The following is a 21,719-nucleotide window of genomic DNA, read 5'->3' as shown; positions in this document are numbered from 1 at the left end:
TAATATCAATCGATGAAATAGTAATGCACTCTAAAAATACTAGCATGCAATGGATTGGCTCTTTCCTGACATCTAGCAAGTTTCCACAGCCCACATGTAAAATTATCGTGAACCAGTGAAAGGAAATGTCTACAGACAAGAAAAATCAATGCCACAGGTAAACTGAAACCCAGGCTGGAGGAAAGGAAGAGAAAGGGCATAGTAAAGAAGTGGGGAAAGACTGGGGGAAAAAAAATCATCACACGGACTCTCAAGCATCATCCAACAAGCATATAATCATTCGAGAGAGAGAGTTACTGAGGTCCTATTCTGTGCAAGATTGTAGAGCGGGTGAAGCAAGAGCGCAGCGACCATGGTGGCAGCAAGTGGCGGGGCTCAAATACACTTCTGATCCCGGTACCTGGCACAATTGTCCCCAGTATAAAGGCAAAAAAAAAAAAAATTAAAATAACTCTGTAAACTCAAAGCATTGTTAAAAAAAAATTAAAAAATACCTAAATACCTGGACAAACCACACACATTGCTGGATCAGAAGACAGCGCTCTTGGAATGGCAGTGCTCCCCAGAACGATCCGTATATTCAACGTGGTCTCGATCACAATCCCTGCGGTCTCCTCTGCAGAAACTGACTGGCTGCTGCTACAATTCATATGGGAATTCGAGGGTCTCAGTAACCAAAACGTACTTGAAAAAGAAGAACAATATGAGAGGACTTGTAATTCTCAATTTCAAACCTTACAACTGTATGTCTAGGTGAGATTAGAGGCCATTTTAAGTTATTAATGTGTTTATCCGTATTTTCTAAATTCTCTACAATGAATATAACTGTTACAATAAGAAAAATAAAAAGTAAGGTATCTTTTAAAACATGCACACCGATTCATTCATTGGGAAAAAAATATTTTAACTATAAAGAGGTAACCAAATATCTAGTGAAAAAGGACTACTTAAAAACAAGTGTGTATTTACATTTTTCATAAATTGAAAACTGAAAAGCACAAACACATCAAGTTTCTAGGGAGATCGATGCAACATATTAATAGTTATTTTCAAAAATTCTAATTGAACAATGAAAACTCAAGAAAGGGAAAATCGCGATTGACAGCCAACTGCAAACACATGGAGAGCAAAGGCCTAGAAATCACAGTTCCTTTAACTCTGATACTAACTCAATAGAAGAGGAAATTCCTCCCTGTGGGGACAGTGCAATCCCATGCATAAGACAGGATACACAGTACAAACTGCACTAGAATCTGGCGTGATTTTCTTAGAAGAATTCTAAAGTTACAACATTGCTGAAAAACTATAAAAACACTGAAAGACAGATTAAAACACACAGTCATATATACTATATAGAAACATAAGAAGTCTGCTCCCATGTTGCATAGAAATACAAACATATTTGTTCATTTATGGGCACTGAATATTTTATCCCAGGTAGAATATTTCAACTAAAACAAATAATCAATAATACACACCTCTTGTCAAATGTACTTGATAAGGTACTCTGCTATGTAACCATAATGTGTCTAAGATAGATCTAAAATTAGTGAAAAAGATCTTTATATGGTTTCTTGAACTCTTCTCAAAATTCCAAGCTTAATTTTAAAATAGATCTGAGCAGTATTTCTATATTAACTTTTCCCTCGTGAAATGAACAGCACAGTCTGTTGTCAAAATTCTGTCCTTACAATGATTCACGAGCACTGTATCCTAAGAAAACTGCTGGACAGCAAGGCACTATCCAGACATTGTGACCAAACAAATGAAACACAAGGAAGACAGTGACCCTATTCTGGAGGGCTTACCGTCTGTGTCAACTCTGGGGTTTTTATTTGATTAGTTTGATTGGGTAGCAAAATAAAATCAATCAAGTACTTTCTTCTTTAAGCATTCTGTAAGTCATGACTCTGTTGTTAGTGTCATGAGAAGGAAAGAATAAAGCAAGACTTCATTAGGTCAATTAGCAACAGCCATCACTGGGGAGTGAGTAATAAAGAAGTTAACTGATAACAATGCTTCTGCCTACATGAGACCTAAAATAAACCTACAGTGATCTCTTTAAGGAAAATGAGGAGATGAGGCCCCAATGAGAAAAACAAAAACTAACAAGAAATCAAAAATAAAGACTTTTCATTAACGATTCCAGGAAGGAGAGGAGCATGGTGGTGAAAAGCACAGATGCTGGGGACAAACATGAGGGTCTGAACTCCCACAGCACTGGGTAGCTTTGACACTGATAAGTCAGTGAAATTTTCTGCATCCCAGTCTCCTATCCATAGACTGGGGACAGCAACAGCACCCGTCTCCTAGAACGGTCCTAATAATTAAGTTATTTTATATATAAAAGTTTAAATAAAATACCTCAGATATTAAATATTACCCCAAAAGGACAAGGAAAAAGAAAACAGAGATAAATTGGAGTTCATCAAATTTTAAAACTTTGCTTCAAAGGACACCATCCAGAAAGTGAAAAAACAACACACAGCAGAAATTTTTTCAAATCATTTATCTGATAAGGAATTTGTATCTACCAAAAAAAAAAAAAAAAAAAAAAAACAAAAAGAACCTCCTACAACTCAATAATAAAAAGGCAACTCAATTAAAAAATGAATAGAGAATCTGAAAAACATTTATCAATTAAAATATACAAATGACCAATAAGCACAATGAAACGATGTTCAATATCATTAGCTGTAAGGGAAATCAAGTCAAAACCACTAGGAGAAACAGCTTCACACTCACTGCAATAGGTTATAATCAAAAAAAGAGTAACAAGCACTAATGAGGACACAGAAGATGCAGAGGTCGCAGCCGTTGCTGCTGAGGATGTAACACAGACTGGCCACTTTGGAAAAACGCCTGGCAGGTCCTTAGAGAGTTGAACATTTGGTTTCTGAATAACCAGGTAATTTTGCTTCCTGGGCACACACGTAAGAGAACTGAAAACAAATGTTCACATAAAAACTCCTACAGGAATATTCACGGTGCCATTACTCATCACAGCCAAAAAGCAGAAACAACACAAATGCCTATCACGTGATGAATGGGTAAACAAAGGGGCCCAGCCATACAGAGGAATATTATTCAGCAATAGCAAAGCATAGAGTACTGACCCAGGCCACAACGTGGACATATTTTGAAAACGTTACTCAGGGTGAAAGAAGTCAGTCACAATAGATGCTTCCACTTATATGAAGTAACTCGATTTACATGAAATTTCCAGCAGAGGCAAACCCACAGAGAGAGAAAAGTGGCTCACTGGGGCTGTGGGAGGATGGGGAAGATGGGGATGTCTGCTTATGCATAAGGAGCTTCCTGCTGGGGGGATGAAAATGTTCTAAGATTGAATGGGATGCACAATTCTGGGCATAGAGTAAAAACCACTGTACATTTTAATGGGTGAATTGTTATTAAAACTGTTAAGAACGAGAGCACCTCCAGCCAGGTACCTTCCCATAGTAAATGCAAATTGCTAAATTTTATTACAGGAAGAAGAAACTGACCTCAGCATGAAAGCAGGAGTTCAGCAAATGTGAGTTAACCGAAATTGGACAAGAGCATTTCACTTGAATCTGTTGCTGAGTGTACACAAATTATTAAGACATGACAAGGAAAATCAGTTTGACATCAAGAAGAAGCATTCTGCTTCAAATGCAGATCAAGGATTCGGCAAGCCCAGCTGCTAGAAATGACCAGAGAAGAAACCTGGCTCTTTAAACAAGCACCAGAGCCAACAAGGAAATAGTGGTGAGGAAAGCAGGCGGCCGAAATTCTGGAACAGTTTGTTACAAATAATTTCTCCACTAAAAATTCAAAAATAATATGAAAGTGATGTAATACTGTATTGACCTCCCGTGAATGGGCTTCCTCCGGTTCTCGACAGTTTTGTAACCCCGAATGAGAGAATCAGGAGAATCAGAATGGCTCCTGGGAGTCCCCAAATGACTGCCCACCAGCACGCTGACCACCATCACATCTGCCAGGGTGGAATTGCAGAGAAGAGACCAACTCCTGAAAGGCACATGAAATATTGATAAGGGAAAAAAAGGCTGATGTCAGTCTTGGGACAGAGGCCCTGAGAGCAGAGGCCAGAAAGCTGCAGGTGAACTGGAGTGTCCCTGGGGCAGGAAGGGACCACGGAGGAGCAGATCTCAATTCTCTTCTTTCTCTCCCTCCGGTAGGAGAGATAAAGTCTGCATCCTTCTCACCTGGAACTGTGGGTTCTGGCTGGCAGAAGTCTTACCGACATGGAATGAATGACTCAAGACTGTGGAAAAAGTAAAGAAAGCGAGAGGGAGTAGGGAGCCAACTCCAAGAGCCTCTCAAATGCTCCCATATTTATTGTGTATAATCAAAGAAAATAGTCTTTAACAGTTGTGTGATAGTAAACAGGAACTTGGGAAAGACAGGATGAGACAGAGATTGTAGAATCCACAATGAGTAAAAGGCTTAGTTTACCTTTAGGGGAGTCATGGGGAGAGGGGAACAAGATAAATTCTTTAGATATTCATTACAAAGCAGACCACCAGTCCAGCCAGGTCCGTGTTTTGGGGATAATAGACTATCTAACAGCACGCACGCCCAGCATTTATAGCTGAGGGCCTGGGTCATTGCTGTGCAATGAACAGAGTGCTATCTAAAACCACAAATAGGCAAGCAAGGCATTGTCTCTGCTTTTTATGTCAAGGAGACAGGAGTGAGGATGCACAGGTGCTTGCATGAAAGCAGTTACTAAGCACACTTTTTCTTCTTAAAGTTGACGTGCGTCTGGTGTCTGTTAAATTTGTTAACCCAATCATGGGCTATCACATGGAACCATTATGGAGAACACCCTAGGATGACAAATCCTGGCTCTGGGTCTTTTCCTGCCAGCTTCGGCCATTCCAGCAGGGTCTAGACACATCCCTGAATAACGATCCCACAGAACCACCCAGACTCTTAACTCCTGGTGCTTGGAACTTAATTTTAGCTCTACACAACTTAACAGAGAAAAGTTTCAGAAACAATAGATATTATATTCTTTTTATATCTCATCATAGAACTAATTTTTCTGATTGCTCTAAGCTGCTTCTACTTGGTAAATCACCTAATTCTGCAGGTGAATTCAGTACTTTCCATTGCGCATAACTAGACAGCCTGGGCCCTCTGACTTCTATTGGTCAAATAAATACCGATACACCTAATTGATTTCATTGTTCATCAATTTCAGCCTGGAAGTGAGGGAGTGTCACTCTGTTCCTCAGCCCACCCTCTACTCTATACTCTTCAGCAACTCAGGCCTCCTGAATACAAAACGTAGCATCTGTTTCCCTTCACCTACACTTTCCACAAACGCAACAGGAAACATCAGCCTAGAGAATGAATTCAACACAAATGTTAAAACAAAAATCTACAAACCTGAAGCAACTCCATCTCCGAATCATGATACACAATGACATGAAAATAAGGGTGTCAGGTACAAAGCACGCGTGAGCCTGACCACCTCATTTCTATTCTTCAAAGGAAGGAAGGTTTTCATGTTTTTTATTATCATTCTTTGTCATTGTTTCTGATTAAGCCAAAAAATAGTTTATGAAATAATTAAGCACAGCAATAACAGATTTTCGCTGTATCAATTACAGAAGACATTCAGAGGGGATAGGAAAACCCACCTATGTAAAAAATGCAAAATTTCTTCCCCTGTTAAGAACACGTATACAAAATGCAACAGAGAATTCAAATTCATGTGGAGAGGAGCAAAAGCCACAGAATCAAAGTCATTACTATGAGTCAATTCAAAATTCACTGGACAAACATGCTCAATGCATTCAAAGAATTTTAAAGGCACACTGCAAACCATTCACTTAATGATCTACAGGGTAGAGGAAGAATTTCCCTCTTTAACAGACAACAGAAATCAATAGGTTGCCCCACCAAACGAGGACCAAACAACAATCAGGTTTTTAACAGTTCTGATAAATCAGCATGTTCTAAACATCAAAATCCAGAAATTTTAAACATTCATTCACACCACAATGAAACAAGCACTTAAAAAAAAAAAAAAGAAAAACAATAACCCGAAGAAACTAAGCACAATTATCATGTACCTGGATCAATGGGAACTTCTTGTAACGCTGGAAGAAAGAACAGGCTATAGCCTTTTACTTAAAAAATAAAACTACATATAAAGATAACTGCTAAAACACATTTCATCATTCATATTGCCTTGAAAAATTTGAGGCACTCGTATCTGATCAGAAAAGCAATTCTGAGTAATAGTATGTTACAATTCTGTGCCAGTTTGCTTTAGTAGAAAAAAGAAAAGCTACTGTTTCTCATCCTGCACAAAGTGTAAAGAACCTTCCTGCCTCTATCTCCTCCTATTTTCTAAGCTCATTCTCCCCAACCCTTCTGAAACAAGTATGAGAACCTTTTATACCCACCAATATGCCAAATGACAAAAGAGTATCAATTGATTTGTATAAATATATGCCTACAACTTGAACTGGAAGAGAAAGGTATCAGAAGGCTATATGGAACTTATTTCTACCTTCCTGAAATCACACACACACACACACACACACACACACACGTTCACAGAGACACAGACATGTACACACTGAATTACTGGGCAATTCACAAGCTGAGGACTTCCAATTTATAGAAGATAACTTTGTAGTTAGTTTAAAATACAAAACTGTCAGCTTTTGAAAGCCTTCATCATCTGCTAAATCATCAAAGTATCAACGAGACCCAATTAGACTTCTCTGTAGAATATAATTTCCCATGATGGCAAAACAGACCCTAAGTAGTGGATCCAAGACTCGTGTTTATCACTACCTATGATCGTTTTTAAACACATAAACTGATTCAGAAAGTATGTCCCAACAACATTTATTCTTATTGAAATAGCATATGTATTCAATTGTCTATACAGAAAATAGGTCCCATGATGGTGTTTAAGAGCTATTTTGTGTATTGAAATATTTATTTTTAAGTTCAGACAAGGAGGGTCTGTATTACTCAGTTGTAGAACACCTGCTTAGCATGCACAATGTGCTGGCTTCAGTCCCCAGTACCTACATAATAATAAATAAAAATAAGTGCTTATTTAAAAATAAGAATAAATTTATAAAAAGAGTAAATGCAGACTAAAAACCACTGCAATCTAGGAGCCATAATTTTAATAAAAAACGAGTTTCTATCAAATATTCACTATATGACAATTACAGAGACAATCACAAATCGCCCCTGACAACATCAGGTGTGATTCTCAGCAACCCTACTAAGTAGACACCGAAGAGAAACCCAGCATTGCGGATGAAGAAACGGAGCTCGGAGGAGCTGGGGACGCTGACCGTCCTGCTCCCCGTGACACCACGTCAACCCAGGATGAGCGCTGACAGAGCTGCACTGAGGGGACACCCAGCTGCACGGAACCTTGGTGCACTGGGGAGTCCCAGAAAACACTCAAAACTGTTCAGTGAAGAACCAGCTCAAATATATTACATTGTGCCACATCCTTTAAACAGGGAACATGACTGAGACCTTTTTGATGCCTCCGTGTCCTTTCTGCCATTATCAATTATTTGCCCTCTCAGCATGCCCAGTCATGAATTGGACCCCATAGGAAGTGCACTCAGATGGCAGAGATTTTAAAGCTGTTTTATGAAGTTTGTAAGACACTGTCTATGCCTCACACAGGCGGTCATCCATGACTTCTCACCGGTGTGGATGTACCACATGAAATCACACCTTTCAGCTTTTTAAAATCCCTCCATGTAATCCAGACTTTTCAACAGCAAAGAAGCAGCTCAACCAGAAACAGTGGATAGCTTTTCACCAAATGGACTCGAACAGCCCATCGGACTACCTGGAAGCCCTTTTTTTCTATTAAACCCACTTCCAAGGACTTCATCATTTTCTGATTGGTGGACTTGGCCTCTGACTGGCCTACTCTGAGAGCTCCCAGCCTCACATCCGGGGGTGGGAGAGGACCCTGCTGTTCGGGGAAATCAGTGCGGAAGGCGGAAATCTTCCACCCAGGTCCACACGGGTAGAAGTGCCACAACGTGCTCAGAAAATATAACGTCAGCAACACTGGGCTCCCATGGACTGATGTCACATTAACCAAACTCATGAGAGACTGATGCAAAGAAACCAGAAATTGAATTTATTAATGTAACAGGAGGTGTGAAACTACGAACCAGACTGAAATATCAGAGTTCAACTATGAGTACAGATTCTCCTCAACGGCCCAATCACGGGCAGGCAGTCGCATGGCAACCATGGACAGAAGCAGAGCAGGAAGGGTTTCTAGATTAACTCAATGGACTAAATTTATGTTATACGAACAGATCTGCTGCCCAGAAGACATTTAACGCCAATCACGGTGCACTGTCTGTGGACAGTGGCTGAGACATGACTGTGAGCACCTGTGTAACTCTCCTTTCCCTGTCCTTTCTGGGCTAAGTGATGCACAGAGGTACAGAGATCCAGGGATGCAGATACCTCTAAACACCCAAAGCCCATCCCTGGGAGCCTGGAAACCAGACAGCCAGGGTTTAAATACCAGCTCTGCCACTTAGTAGCTCTGTGACCTTGGCCAACTTACTTACTCTCTCCGTGCCTCAATTTCCACATTGTAAACCTGGGATAACAATGAAATCTCCCTTACTCACTTGTTGTGAAGATTGAAGGTTTCATTTCTGTAAAACACTCAGAAAAGAATGTAGCACATTTTTGGTGCTCAACAAATCTGAATTTAATAAGAAAGTGATTTACAAGTCTCCCTACTAATCATCTTCTGTGTTTCATGGCTAGTCTGAGTCCCAAAGGAAATCCTTATTTCCCCTCTTATAAACTCTTGGAGAGCACCCTTCTCTTGCATCTCACCACCTGTTTAAACTGAGAGAAGGGATGCCTCCTCCACACTCCTCTGGTACATGGAGAGTGCTTCCCCATTCACACCCCTGACACCTGGCCAACGGCTAGCACTCTTCACAATAACAGATTGAGGTGTGAGTCCGGAGAGACAAGCAGGGCATATGAAACCTTTCCTTTCCCTCCAGTGTTGGCCACCCTTGGGAAGCACCCGGGATGCTCAGCTCCATGGCAGGGCAGCCGTGTGCAGGATGGGGCAGATCATCTTAAGGGAAGGCTCGCTGTGGCCCAGAGTTACCTGGGACTGCGTGAGTCTCTATTTCTGGGACACAGTATCATGACACGCATTTTCCCACAGCCCTGAATTTCATGGAGAACGTGGCTTCATCAGTAATAAAGGAGACATTTATCGCCTGTCTGTTCTTCTGTGTCATCTCTAAGTTGGCTGCTGTAGAAAACATGTGTATAATTATTGGGTCCACTTAAGCCCCAATATATATGAAGTACCAAAAAATCCTGTGGCTTAACATTGGTTCAGGGCGACTGTGTAACGTTCCTGACTTTGCTGATGCTAAATAATGGGTATAGGAACTATGGAAACTCCTCAAATATCTTTCATCATAAAACCAGCTTTTCTTATTTTCCTGTTTCTTAGTAATTGCCAAAGACTGTAAAATGATGGCTTCATACAAAACAGGAGCTAAACTTTATGAGCCCTTTGACATTCCCACTGTGCTAAACAATTTACATAATTTCTAATTCTCACAATTCTGCAAAGCATATACGGGCATCCCCATCTCACAGACGAGGGAGAAACTCAGAACAAACTGACTCAGGCTCACGTGGCTCAGTGGCAGCGCGTGCACGCAAACCCAAGTGAAATCACTACACCCCTTCTTCTATGTACAAAATCACCTCCCACCAAATGACACACAGCGGCTGGGTCAATACTCAGGGAACTCAGTACACTTTTCAGCTTTAAGGTGCTCAAGAGGCCGCTTCTAGCTGCTTTATAAAATCCCGGCTCACTGGTTGCTAACACTGGAATAAAAGACCGATTTTGCCATTGTTTGCACAGCAAGTCTGAAATGTTCACAGCGAGGTGACAGAATAAAACAAAGATATAAGCAGAATAATTTTTCCAGGTAGACAGACATTATGGACATTGTGCTATTCTGAAGCACTAAGCAAAGGAATCAAAGCAAAAAAATATTTGTTAAGCCTTCTTTTACAAACAGGATAATTAAGACTGTATGAAGGTGCAACAGCGCCTCCTATGGCTAAAAAGACCTTCCAGGTTGCCGGGAAAGATGCAACACAAAAATTGCCTGTGGAATCAGAAACAAGAATCAGATAACTAAAAGCTTATGTAGCACATACTGCAGTTTGCTTCGGGGAAGGGAGGGGTATTCAGTATTTAATCTGACATTGCTAATACTCTTGAATATAAACAAAAGACACAGGCTCATGGAAACTCATCTTAGAAGGGGAAAGAATCCAGTCCAGCCACTTCATTTTACAGGAGGGGAGACAGAGATCTGGGATCTGTCCGACCGTCAATCAGCAGCAAAGCTCTCTCTCCTAGGCCTCATGTCATGCACTGTAGCAAAAACCAACAGATCTGTACTAGACCTCTATTCATAAAAGTCACGTCTGTATTTTTCCAACAGTAGGTAATCTAAGTATCTTGCAAAATACTTCTCAAAGAGCCAGGAAATCATACAAGTGTATTGAAATACAAAAATATTTATTTGCACATTAAAACAGAATGAGCTTTATTCTATTAAAAAACTGACATGTCAAATCAATATTTTGATATTTTAAAACCTATTAAGCATGCAGAAAAATAAATCAAAATTTCTTTAATCACAAAAGAAAGAAGCTTATTCCCTTAAAATGATCAATGTGGATTTTTCTAAACTTAATAGTTCTGGTCAGATTTCTACGAATTTAAATGTCTGAGTGGATGGTTACACGGCAACATGAATTCTGAGTTGTAACAACACATTCTGTGTAAATAATCTTCAAGGCCGTCTGCTTAAGGTGATTTAACTAGTCCCTGTCTCACTAGAATGATACAGATTTCATTAAACCTTCATACTGCACACACACACAAAACCCTGAATACTTGTTACTTTAAGCCATATTCATATATTCATATATATGCATATTGAATATGCATCAGAAACAAGCCACCCTCTTTATTATTCAGAGTTGATCCTTCTAAACTATCTGTCCTTGTGACAGCATATTTTTACTAAGCAGCTCTTGGGTGCTTCGTATACAAGGCGTCTACATCTCACAGTCAAACAAGGTAAACGGCATCACTCAAATTTCACAAATGAGGAAATGTACTTAAGCCATGAAAACAACTTACATATTCATCATCAGGAAAGAAAAGAGTAAAGATTTTACTTACAATATTCACTGACAAAACTTTCCTCCATACTGACTACATAGAACCAATTCAGTCTTTGTAAATTTTTCTGTCAATAAGCACCACTAGAGAAAAACAAGCAACATCATTAGCAATGGTTGGACTTTCAAAGCCCACTCCTATTTTGCACTATAATCATTTTTAATGTTTTGTTTTTAGTGTTTACATAGCACTAAAATAAAAAAATATAAACTTTTTAAGCCATTGCCTGAGAATGCAACAATTGTGAAAATGTACAATTTCAATTTATGCCACTTTGTCTCACATTCTCACTGGTGTGTCTCCTTTGAAGGCTTCATCAAACTGAGACCACTAAAATCGTTCATTTATGGACTCATAGGAGTTCGGGAAACCACTCAACACGGGGCTGATCAGAGGAGCCATTGAGAAAGCATCCTGTGCAGCCTGGGTTCCAGCCCTGAGTCTGCCAGCGCCAGCTGTGTGAGATTTTGGACAAGCTGCCCCATCTCTCAATCCCTCAGCTGCAAAAAAGGAGACACTGATACCTACCCTTAAACACCTGCTATGAGTTAAAACATGAGGAAAGCATTTTAGCCTTAGGGAGGTGTCCACTCAGAGCAAGCTTGATCATTATGATGATGAGGATTACTTTTAATAAGTTAAGGCAGACCAAAAATTAGAAATCACCATAAAGGAGAAACATTTTATGTCAATGAGCATTTCCTTTTGAATGGATTGCAGAAAGTTTTATAGAATTTTTTCATAAACCAAATTTTGTCCACTAATTATAGATTTACAGGTTCATGGACATGTCTCCAGAAAAAGAATTAGAGGCCTCTAACCTCTGAATACTAAGAAAGAAAAGTTTAAAAAAAATCACGGGGGAGATTATACCTCACTTGAGAGAGTATGTGCTCAGCATGCATGAGAACCTCAGTTCAGACACCAGTAACTCCATTTAAAGACTTTTTTTTCAAGAAATGGAGAATTAAATAAAAAAGATGGAGGAATACAGAATTTTTTTAGAAATTCAAATCAGATTAAAGATGGGGGAAAAATATCCATTTCTCATAGGAAATCTTGAGAACTATGTAAACCGGATCTGAGTTGTCTAATCTTTTAACATTATTCATGAATTACTATTACCAAGTCTTAAAACTGCCTGATAACCCACAGTGGTGATACTGATCATAACAGCTGCCAACACGGATCGAGCTCCGGCTAGGACTGCTCTGTTCGGCCATCTCGGCCCCTGAGGCCTCACCAGGCTGAGAGCACTAAATTTTGTCATTCATGAGCATTTCATGTAAGTCCTCCCTTTGTGCTCCTCACTCTCCCCTCACCAGCCCCTCTGAGGGAAGCACTGTTATCATCTTCCCCACACGCAGGTAAGGCCACTGAGGCACAGAGACTAAACCTGCTCCAGGACACATCGGCATTAAAGGACGTCTATATTTCTGCTGTATTACAATTGACAGAGGAATCTGAGATATCAATTCAAGGGAGACTGTTAAATAATCAAGTCTGTCAGGTCTTCACCTCAAAGAGCAGATACTATAGATTCCTGATGTAGGATGAGGCTGCCGCCACAAACTGACTCAGCTTGAAATTAATATCCAAGATGAAGCAGCGGATACACGTAAATATTCACGATTGTCAACTCCGCTCTCGGGTCTGGGCCCTTCAATGCCTGAACGGGGGTGAATCCCCCACCCCTGTCAGGGATGGAAGCGCGGCTCTTCCCAGTGTCACCCAGGCTTCACGGGCTGTTTCTCCCCACAGGCTGTCCTCAACGATTAAAAATCTCTCAAGATTTTTACACCATGCAAAACTGAAAGACATTTCTGCAGATGGAGCACATTATCAGGCTTAAAAATTTTTTGCTTACACTCAGCAAGGAGTAAAATAACACATGACTCTGCAAAGTCTCTGAGCCTCACCACTCACAGGAGTAGAATGGCCTCAGCACAAGATGACTCTTCACGGATGAGAACAAAATAAAGCCGCCCCCAACCACAGGCACTCCCACAGACAGCGCTCAGCAGTCTTCTGCACACTCACGGTTGTGCAGCCCTCACCACCATCTATTTCCAGAACACTTCATCACCCCAGAAGAACACCCCTGCCACTAGCAGTCACTCCCCAACCCCTCTCCACCCAACCCCTTGCAACCATCACCTGCTCTCTGCCTCTGCATGTGCCTATTCTGAGCATTTCAGATCACTCAAGTCAACAATATGTGGCCGTTTGTGTCTGCTTCCTTTCACTTAACGTGCTGTTATGAAGGCTCTTCCATGTTGAAGTGGTATCAGCATCTCTCTTTTTTTTTTTTGAAAGTGTTAAAGTTTATTAGAAGTTGGTAAGTACTATCAAAAAGAGTAGAGAGGAGCATAAGTGATTGGGTTTCAAAGGGAAAAGGGCGGGTTGAGCAGTCAGGGTGGACTTCCCAGAGCAGGTGGCCTTTTTCATATTCCCCTTTATTTATTTTTTCTTTTTTATTCACTCTTACATCTGAATAATGTTCCACTACATGGAGATACTACATTCTGTTCATCCATTCAGCAGCTATGTACGGACGAGGTCCAGAAGAATGAGTGTAAGAGGTGACTAGGCAGGGATGGCATTTAAGCAAAGGGCAAGATGTGCTTCAAAAAAAAAAAAAAATAAAGCCAACAAACAGAGGCACAAGGAAATTCAGCGTGTTTCTGAGAAAGTGCATGCTTGCTTCAGCATGACTGCCGTGCAGGGCTGGGGGGGTGGGGAGTGACAAGAGTCACAATGAGGGAGTCATCTGAGAATATTCCCCATGCAAGCAGCTCAGCCATTTCTCCTCCTTCATCCTGTATTTTAGAGCCATTTTTTATAGGTTTTCTATTTCAAGTAACAGTACTTTGTTACACATCTGATCATCTGCATCAGATCACCTTACCTCCAAGGCACAGAAAGTCATTCACTGACTGGAGCAGCTCCAAGACATAAAGGTGATGGACCAGGGAGTCCTGCAGCATCCCGGCCTGCAGGCACAAACCCCCACATGTTCCATGGTGATGTCCGGAAAGTAAAATGCATGGAAATATCTCACTGCTTGTGCACGATATCTGCCCCCGAATTACCCCAAAATCATGCTGGCAAAGCACTACTGAGCCCTCTCACTACAAACAAAAAAAAAAAAAAAAGATAGAAAGAGAGAGAACAGAAAAGAAAAGAATAAATCTAAGTAGGCAAATTTAGGGTCTTCCATTGAAAACCAACAAGCATCACTGCCAGTATCTCAGCTGGAATGGTCCTGTCTTCAAAAACCACTGCTCAGTTACATTGCAAACGTGATAGACATATATGTATTCCACGTAGATGATATTACAGTAGGATTTTTCTTTTCGAAATTTGCAGTTGCAACATTAACACAAGAGAGTTTATGTTTCAGCTTTAAAAAAATCAATTATCTTCCACTTTCTTAATTTTGAACCTATTATTATTTTATAAAGGGTGCTATGCTGCAAATTATAAACCAACTGTTTGGCTTCTGCCAACAAGAACTTTATGACTTCACTATTTCAGAGCAAGATTTAATGATGCTTTGAGAAGTGGGGCCTGGGGCGCTCACTAACAGCTCTTTAAATACTGACAAGAATGTGCTATTTAAGTAATGCAAAGGCTCTAACTCTACATTAACTCAGAATCCAAAGAAACTACACCAAAGCCTTATTTTATCATTTTTAAATTTTGCTATTATTTTGAATATTAAATTTCTTAAAAGATAAGATTTTTTTTTGAGAAAGACAGCAGCTGTATTAAATTTCCTCTCACCAAGAAACAATCTTTATCAAGAATAAATACCCCTATGGAAATCCAAAAGATGGGACGTTTCTAGTTAAGTGAACATGCAGATCTCAACACAAGCCTAAATCCTATCAGATCTCACTCGAACGAGCTCAACAAAGTCCTGGACTACCCTGAAACTTAGCTCTTCTGTTCCAAATGTTGGCTGAGCTAAGATCATCACACAAGGCAGGGAAGAAGAGAAAAGTCCACCTGGCTGCATCCGTTTTCTTCCAGCCACAAGGTGCCGCTAGGGGGTCCCCGTTATTAAGCCCTCCCCATGAGGAAATCCGGCATCCACACTGCACCTGCCGTCCCCAAGCAGCCCCGACGCCCCTCTCCCACTGGTGGCCGCCCAGTCTGTCAATGGTCTTCTAATCACCCTCCCAGTTGGTGGCAATCTCCCCCTCTTCCCCGCTTCACACACACACACACACACACACAGCCAGGACAGCCTTCCCAAAGCACAAATTTGATTACGTTACCCCCACTTCAAACCCTTCAGAGGCTCCCTGGTAGAGTTCTAGCCCCACCCCCGACACTCCTCGCCCAGCCTCACCTCAGTACCCAGGTCCCCAATGATCTCAGGTGCCCCCTGACCTGCTGCTACTTCCCACTTGCCTCCAGGCTAATTTTGACGGTTTGTCAAGGAAGCCTTCCTTCCCTCGAACCTCTGCACTTTGGGTTAGGTGCCCCTGCTGTGTTCCTAGAACATTCTACGCTAAGACAACTTCTGAAACTGCTAAGCTCTCAAGAAGCAATACATTTTGCTTACTACTGTGAGTCCACCCTCTCTCCCCTGGACACTCAGAATTGCATGTGTTATGAATAAATGAATGAAGGGGTGGGTCTCAAATGGACGGGCAGTGCTGCTCTCGCCCACCCGACCCCTTCTTTCTGTAGAACATCAGAAGCAAAACCAGGAGTACCTCTCCTGAGGGTCACTTTATGCGGACACCCTTCACTGCCTCTTCTGTGTCAGTTCTAGTACAAAACCAAGCTCCTCCAAAGCCCTCCATCCCTAGGCCCACTGCAGGGTCCTTCCAAGCAGGGGCACCCTCCACCCTGGACCACACAGTGCACTCTCCCCGAGTCCCCACCCCACAAGCCTCCAGGCCTCTACCCGGGCTGCTCCTGCCACCTGAGTCACCCTCTTGATTCCTTCTCCTGGCTGACTCTTACTCTGCCCTCATAACTGAATGTAGAGCCCATTTCTTCAAGGAAGCCCTCTCTGATGATGTATTTAGCCCTTGGCTGGGCTGACTCTACAGCAGGACTGCTTGGCGACCAACTGGTGTTTGTCCACCTGCTCCTCGGATACCATGACCTCTTGGAGGCCACGTGGGAAAAAGGAGTGAGACAACAAGAGGGGTGGGAAGAGCAAAAAGCTAAATCACAGCCAAAGTCCCAGATTCAAGGATTCTGTCTCAGAAGAAAAGAATAAAATGTTTCATACGTATGTCATTTGGCTATGAGTTTTGTGGCTCATGGAAAGCAAGAGGTTGGTGTTCTAGTCTAAAATCCAAGTTACATGCAAAGAAATGTACATATTCATATCCAAAGGAAACCAGAGCTGCTCAACAACAGTTTGCAGTTAAAATCAAAGGAACTTTGATAAAGGCAATCTATCTCTCTCTCTCTCTTTTTTTTTTTTTTTTGTATCATATAGTTGTAGAAGTATTTGTGTATCTAAGTGATGGCTACAGCCTATGATTCTGCACTGGAGTGTTTGGGGCTGAGGAAGCCCAGATTACATGCACTGTGTAAATACAATCACACCAACACACTGACAGGTGCCCTAGTGGCTGAGCTGAAGTTCCAAAGCAGACAACCTTAAGTTGCAAGACAGCTCTCATTAGAAAGTAAGGAATGCAATATTCTGTATTCAATTACATACGTTATATGGGCCATTAAGCGATAGTGCATCTTGTCTAATGAAACCCCAAAATAAATTGTTAACGTCGATTTTCTCCATCTGACCCTTCTTTGCTAACTTTGGATATCAAAACCTCACTCCATACGGAAAGCTCAGATCTACGCTGCAGCAGGTTACATCCCGTGGAAGAAAGCCTATCAAGGAAGAACTGGAGAGTTTCCCTTCAGAAGCTGCTAAGTCTGGTTTTGCACCTGTAATTCATTTGCAACCACGTCAGCGTCAAAGGAGTAAGACCTTACCTCTGTGGGGCGAAAATCACTGCGGTGCTTCTGAACCATTAAAGAACACTGAGCTTTGTGAAACAGTCCTGAGGCACTTAAATCGTACTTTTTGTGAAAGGCTCCAAAACTGACCCAATTCACCAATCCAGGTACAATAGGGAGGTACCGGAATTAGTAGTTAGAACATGCCCTTGAAGTCTGACAAGGCCCTGCTTGAATCCTGCTACAGCATTGACTAGCCGCTAAAAGGACCAATCCCTTAACCCCTCTGAGAAGGCTTCCCAATGTGCAAAAGGGGGCTGCCACCGCCCACCTGGGGGACATGGATGTGAATGCAACACGCAAGTAGTGCGGCCGACTGGTACCTGACACGAGGCCTGGCTAATTTCCCTCCGCTGCCCTTCTCCCCCTTTAAACTTGCATTGTTCCCCCTGGTAAGGGTCAAGCCCCCGGACTTGACTGCCCGATTCTTCTGTGTATCCCCGGATACATGCCTTACCTTTAGGAGGCCAGAAAAAGAACTATCTCCTCCAACGTCACTATCAATGTTCTTAAGAGTCTGGGTTTTTTTAACTCTATTTTGCAGGGAGACTATTCCAGAACTGTCCAACCACCATTTTCCACTTTGGCTCCTCTCCCAGCGCCCGTCCCTTCTCACCTCAAATCTTCTGTCTGCTGGCCTTTTGTTCGTGGGAAAGAGAGTCCGCTAGGGTGGAGACTCCCTAGGCCTCTGTCCCTCCCTCACAGGTGAGTGTGACTACCTTCTCCCCACTCCCCACTCCGACTCCAGCTTCCGAGGAGGTTCCCCTCCCGAACCATGCAGCGTCTGCATCATCCCAAGACGCGCACGCGTGTCCACAACCCTCCCTTCAGATTTCTTCCTGGGTGGCCCTGCCCACCCCCAGGACCCATAAGGATAAATGCCATTGTTCTGAAAATCCCAAACGCCACTGACTGACACACCAAAGCTGCATGGTCTGGGCTTTCCTTCAACCCAGGCACAGCCCTGCCCCGCCTCAGCCTCAGTGTGCACCTCTCGAGATGAGCTCATCCACCTGCACGGCTGTGAACACCAGCTAAGAATGACGACTCCCAACGTGTATCTGTGGTCCGGCTCCTTCACCTGAGCCCCAGGGCCATAGACCCGAGTGCCTCTTTGAAGTCCTAACTTGGATGAAAAATGGAATCTTAAAAATGACTCATGTCCACCATTTACTCTAGAGTTCGATTCCTGGCAGGTACCTCCCAGGCTCCCGATTTTAGTAACAGACCCAGAACCCACCTAGGTGTTTGAGGTCACATTAAATTTCCCCTGTTCCTCCCCCCGGCCCTGCCCTGGAATCAGTCCTGTCATTTCTATCGTTAAGCCAGTCTCAAGTCTGGTTCTGCAAGGACCACGGATGGAACCCCACAAGCTCATAGCAAGGTACAGTGCTTCACAGTCCTCCGAAGAGAGCTCCCTGGAGGGGGAGGCATCCCCTGCCCCTGGTCACCACAGAAGGCACTGGATTCTCACAAAGGAGGCCCAGGAGAAGGGACTCAAGGTTCTCCTGTGGTCTGAATTTGAAGGTCCCGAGGTTTGGGGCAGTTCCGAATTAGCAGACACACCTGCCAGTGAGCAGATGAGGATGGGGGAACCCAGGCAAGGCTGTTCTCACTCCGACCCCTGGGCTATCGGGAGCCACGGGAAAGGCCTGTGTCCAAGGCACAGCCCAGCCTTCACAGATCCCAGCCTGCATTTTCCAACCCAGATAGCCTAGACCCCTACTTGCTACTCTTACTTCTGTTCTGTTCCCCCCCAGAATGTGATGGACTCTTTCAGAATGTCTGGCATGTCTCAAGCGAGACCAAGTCAGTGAAGGATGAAGTGTCCACAATTTGACCAGGGCATGAAAGGAGAAACAAGGTCTCATGGCCAGCATGACGGTGGTGGCCAAACCCTTTCCCCGGGTGAGATGAACCAGGGTGTGGGTGAGAATGCAAGGTCACTTCACGGCTGACTGGGGTGTTGGAGACTCACTACCGCAAACTAACGACACGGCCGTCAGTGGTGGACGTCAGCTGCAACAGACACGGAGTCAGCTATTTACTACCAACATGGGTTAATAGTAAAGGCTGGTACAGGGAGGCCTGCATGGCTGCTGAGGCAAACCACAGACCCGGCTCTGAATGCCCACTGGCTGGAGCAGAGAGGAAGCTACGGTCCCCTTTAGCGGTCCCTGTGTCCACCAGATCCAAGTGAGCCAGCTACTTAGGAGAAGGCCATGTTGTTCTGATACTCAGAAAAACCAGCCTCGTAAAGGGAAAATAAGAGTGGCATGGAGTTTAGACCTGCTCCTGCCTCTCTATAAGGCAAAGTATAGTAAATGGCACGGGGAAGGTGAATGCAAAAACAAAAAACAAAAAACATAAAACCGGTGACTGCTTCCTCCAACAGCATCCCCTGCAGCTGCTCATCTCCGAGCCTGCCACTTTCTCACCAGTGACCACCGGCCAGGAAGCTCCGTCACGCACGTCACACAGCGACAGCCCGGAACCGCGTGCTAAGCACGTTTGTGTGAAAGTCAGAATAAAGGAAGATGCTGCAGATTTTGACTTTCAAAGTTTAAATACTCCATGAAAAAATCCCTCAGTAGCCGCCTAATTCAATTCGCATCTCGCTTCTTCAAAACAATCAAACAAATTTAGTAAGGACGCATTTGTCACCAAATATAAGGAGGACCAAACTGGTTCCTCAAAGCAAAGATTTTAACAGGTATCAAACACCAGTGGGTGATGTGCTAACAAAGCAAAAATTCCAAAAAACTAGAAAATAAAAAGATGACTAGGATAATATATGGATCAAGGCAACTGTTAAGGTTTTTGCTTTTTAAAGCGATGGGGACAGCACGGAGGACAATCTGGCTATTTCCAATGCAGGGTGTGCACAGTCCACTTTTCAGACGCAACAACATGCTCACAGGGCAGTACAAGATAGAAAGGGAAATAGGAAAAGGAAAAGAGGAACAGCGAAAATTAGAAACACATGAGAACAAAAATAACTGACAGGAATTACAAGAATTTACGTGAGTTTGGTGAAGACAGGGACGAGGGGACGGTGAGACCCACCCTCACCTATTGTTCCAGGGAAGGCAGGGGCCTAAGGCGAGGAGCGCTGCCGGGGGACCCCAACGTGGTCAGCGCCCCAAACCTAAACTTCACCTAGATGCGTGTAGACAGCTTTTGAGCTACAAAATGTGGTCACATTTCAAGCTGGACAATTTTACTCACTCCCACCAAGAGTAACAGGAGAGAATTAGGCTCTGTTCCTGCACGAAAACATTGTTTAAAAAAGTAATGACTGTGGAATAGTAGAAGCAACAATGGAGTAAAAGTGACTGGAGGAGAGCGTACTTGACCCGAGCTCACTGGCCGCGTTATCTCACTGACGTTCAGATGCTGGCTGAGCCCTTACGGTACCAAAACAGACAGACCCACCAGGAGGGAGGTTTAATGCGCTGCTGTATTTTGATGCCGAGAGCCATGCCTGGTACACGAGGTTCTGGGTAAACAATGGTGAATGTGTCAACCACTATGGGCTAAGCACACAACCAGCTACTCCGCCAAATCCCAAGGACACACTTCAAAAGGCAAAGACAAGCTGGCATACTCTGGTGGGTCTGCAGACTCAGAGCAAAGCAGTTGCTGAGCAAACATGTCACCAGTGCCTCCTGTGACAAAAGAGGAGGCACTGGCCAGGGGGCTGAGGCAGGGCTCCAGGCTTCCCCTGCTCACCCACCATTCTGTGCAGGGGTAGATGGTGGTCCCTGCTTACGTTGCACCGATGCACCTACATTGACTGACACCTGGGGACTGAGCAGGAGGTGACAGGTGACGGGAATGGAGCCAGCCTGGGAGTGGCACGGTGCTGGCAACTGTGCTCTCAGCTTTGCCCAGACCACTACATCTGCCAACTCATCTACAAGAAGCAGAAGGGGAGAAAGCCGTGTAGATCACAGGGCCCTGCGAGGACAAGTACAGGTCATGGCCACGACATGCCTCGCCCCTTCCTTAAGCCATAGAGGTATGTCCGGGGAGGAAGTGAAAATTCATCCAGAGCCCGCCAGGCACCACAAGCAGGTGGGACTCGGGTCCCCTGCGCCTGTCACTCACAGGACTGGTCTGGACTATCTTTTTATCAATTCTCTGGCAACTTCTCCTCCAACTTACCAAAAACCAGAAAGTAGAATCTGATTTTAGACTCACAGATAATCGCAGAACACCTCCTCCACAATGGGCCCGGCAGCACGTGCCAGGTCCTCCGACCGTCACCTGTGGGACCGCCATGAGCCCTCTCCAGAGTCAAGGCCCGAGGCCGTAGGCCGGGGGGACACAGATTCTCACAATCTCCCCAGCAAAGGGGGACCACCTCCCGGCAAAGGCATTTCACCCTCTTTGCCCAAGGGACATCTCGATAGATACACAGGGAAACAGAGCAGAA

The 21,719-nt window shown here is 43.4% G+C and overlaps 1 protein-coding gene across 50 annotated transcripts in view; it reads right to left on the bottom strand.

Annotated features, from left to right (window-relative positions):
• LOC141577207 (trafficking protein particle complex subunit 9-like) overlaps window positions 1-21,719 on the bottom strand; it is a 180,826-nt gene that overhangs the window by 136,306 nt on the left and 22,801 nt on the right. For all 50 annotated transcript variants that reach the window (XR_012506017.1, XR_012505982.1, XR_012506001.1 and 47 more), the window contains one exon: window positions 503-684. The gene's annotated coding sequence lies outside the window, so the exon portion shown is untranslated. The remainder of the gene's footprint in view (window positions 1-502; window positions 685-21,719) is intronic.

The sequence above is a fragment of the Camelus bactrianus genome, chromosome 3 (assembly GCF_048773025.1).
Source record: "Camelus bactrianus isolate YW-2024 breed Bactrian camel chromosome 3, ASM4877302v1, whole genome shotgun sequence".
Taxonomy (NCBI): Eukaryota; Metazoa; Chordata; class Mammalia; order Artiodactyla; family Camelidae; genus Camelus; species Camelus bactrianus.
Note: the sequence above shows the minus strand (reverse complement) of the source record. Positions and strands in the feature narration are given on the sequence as shown.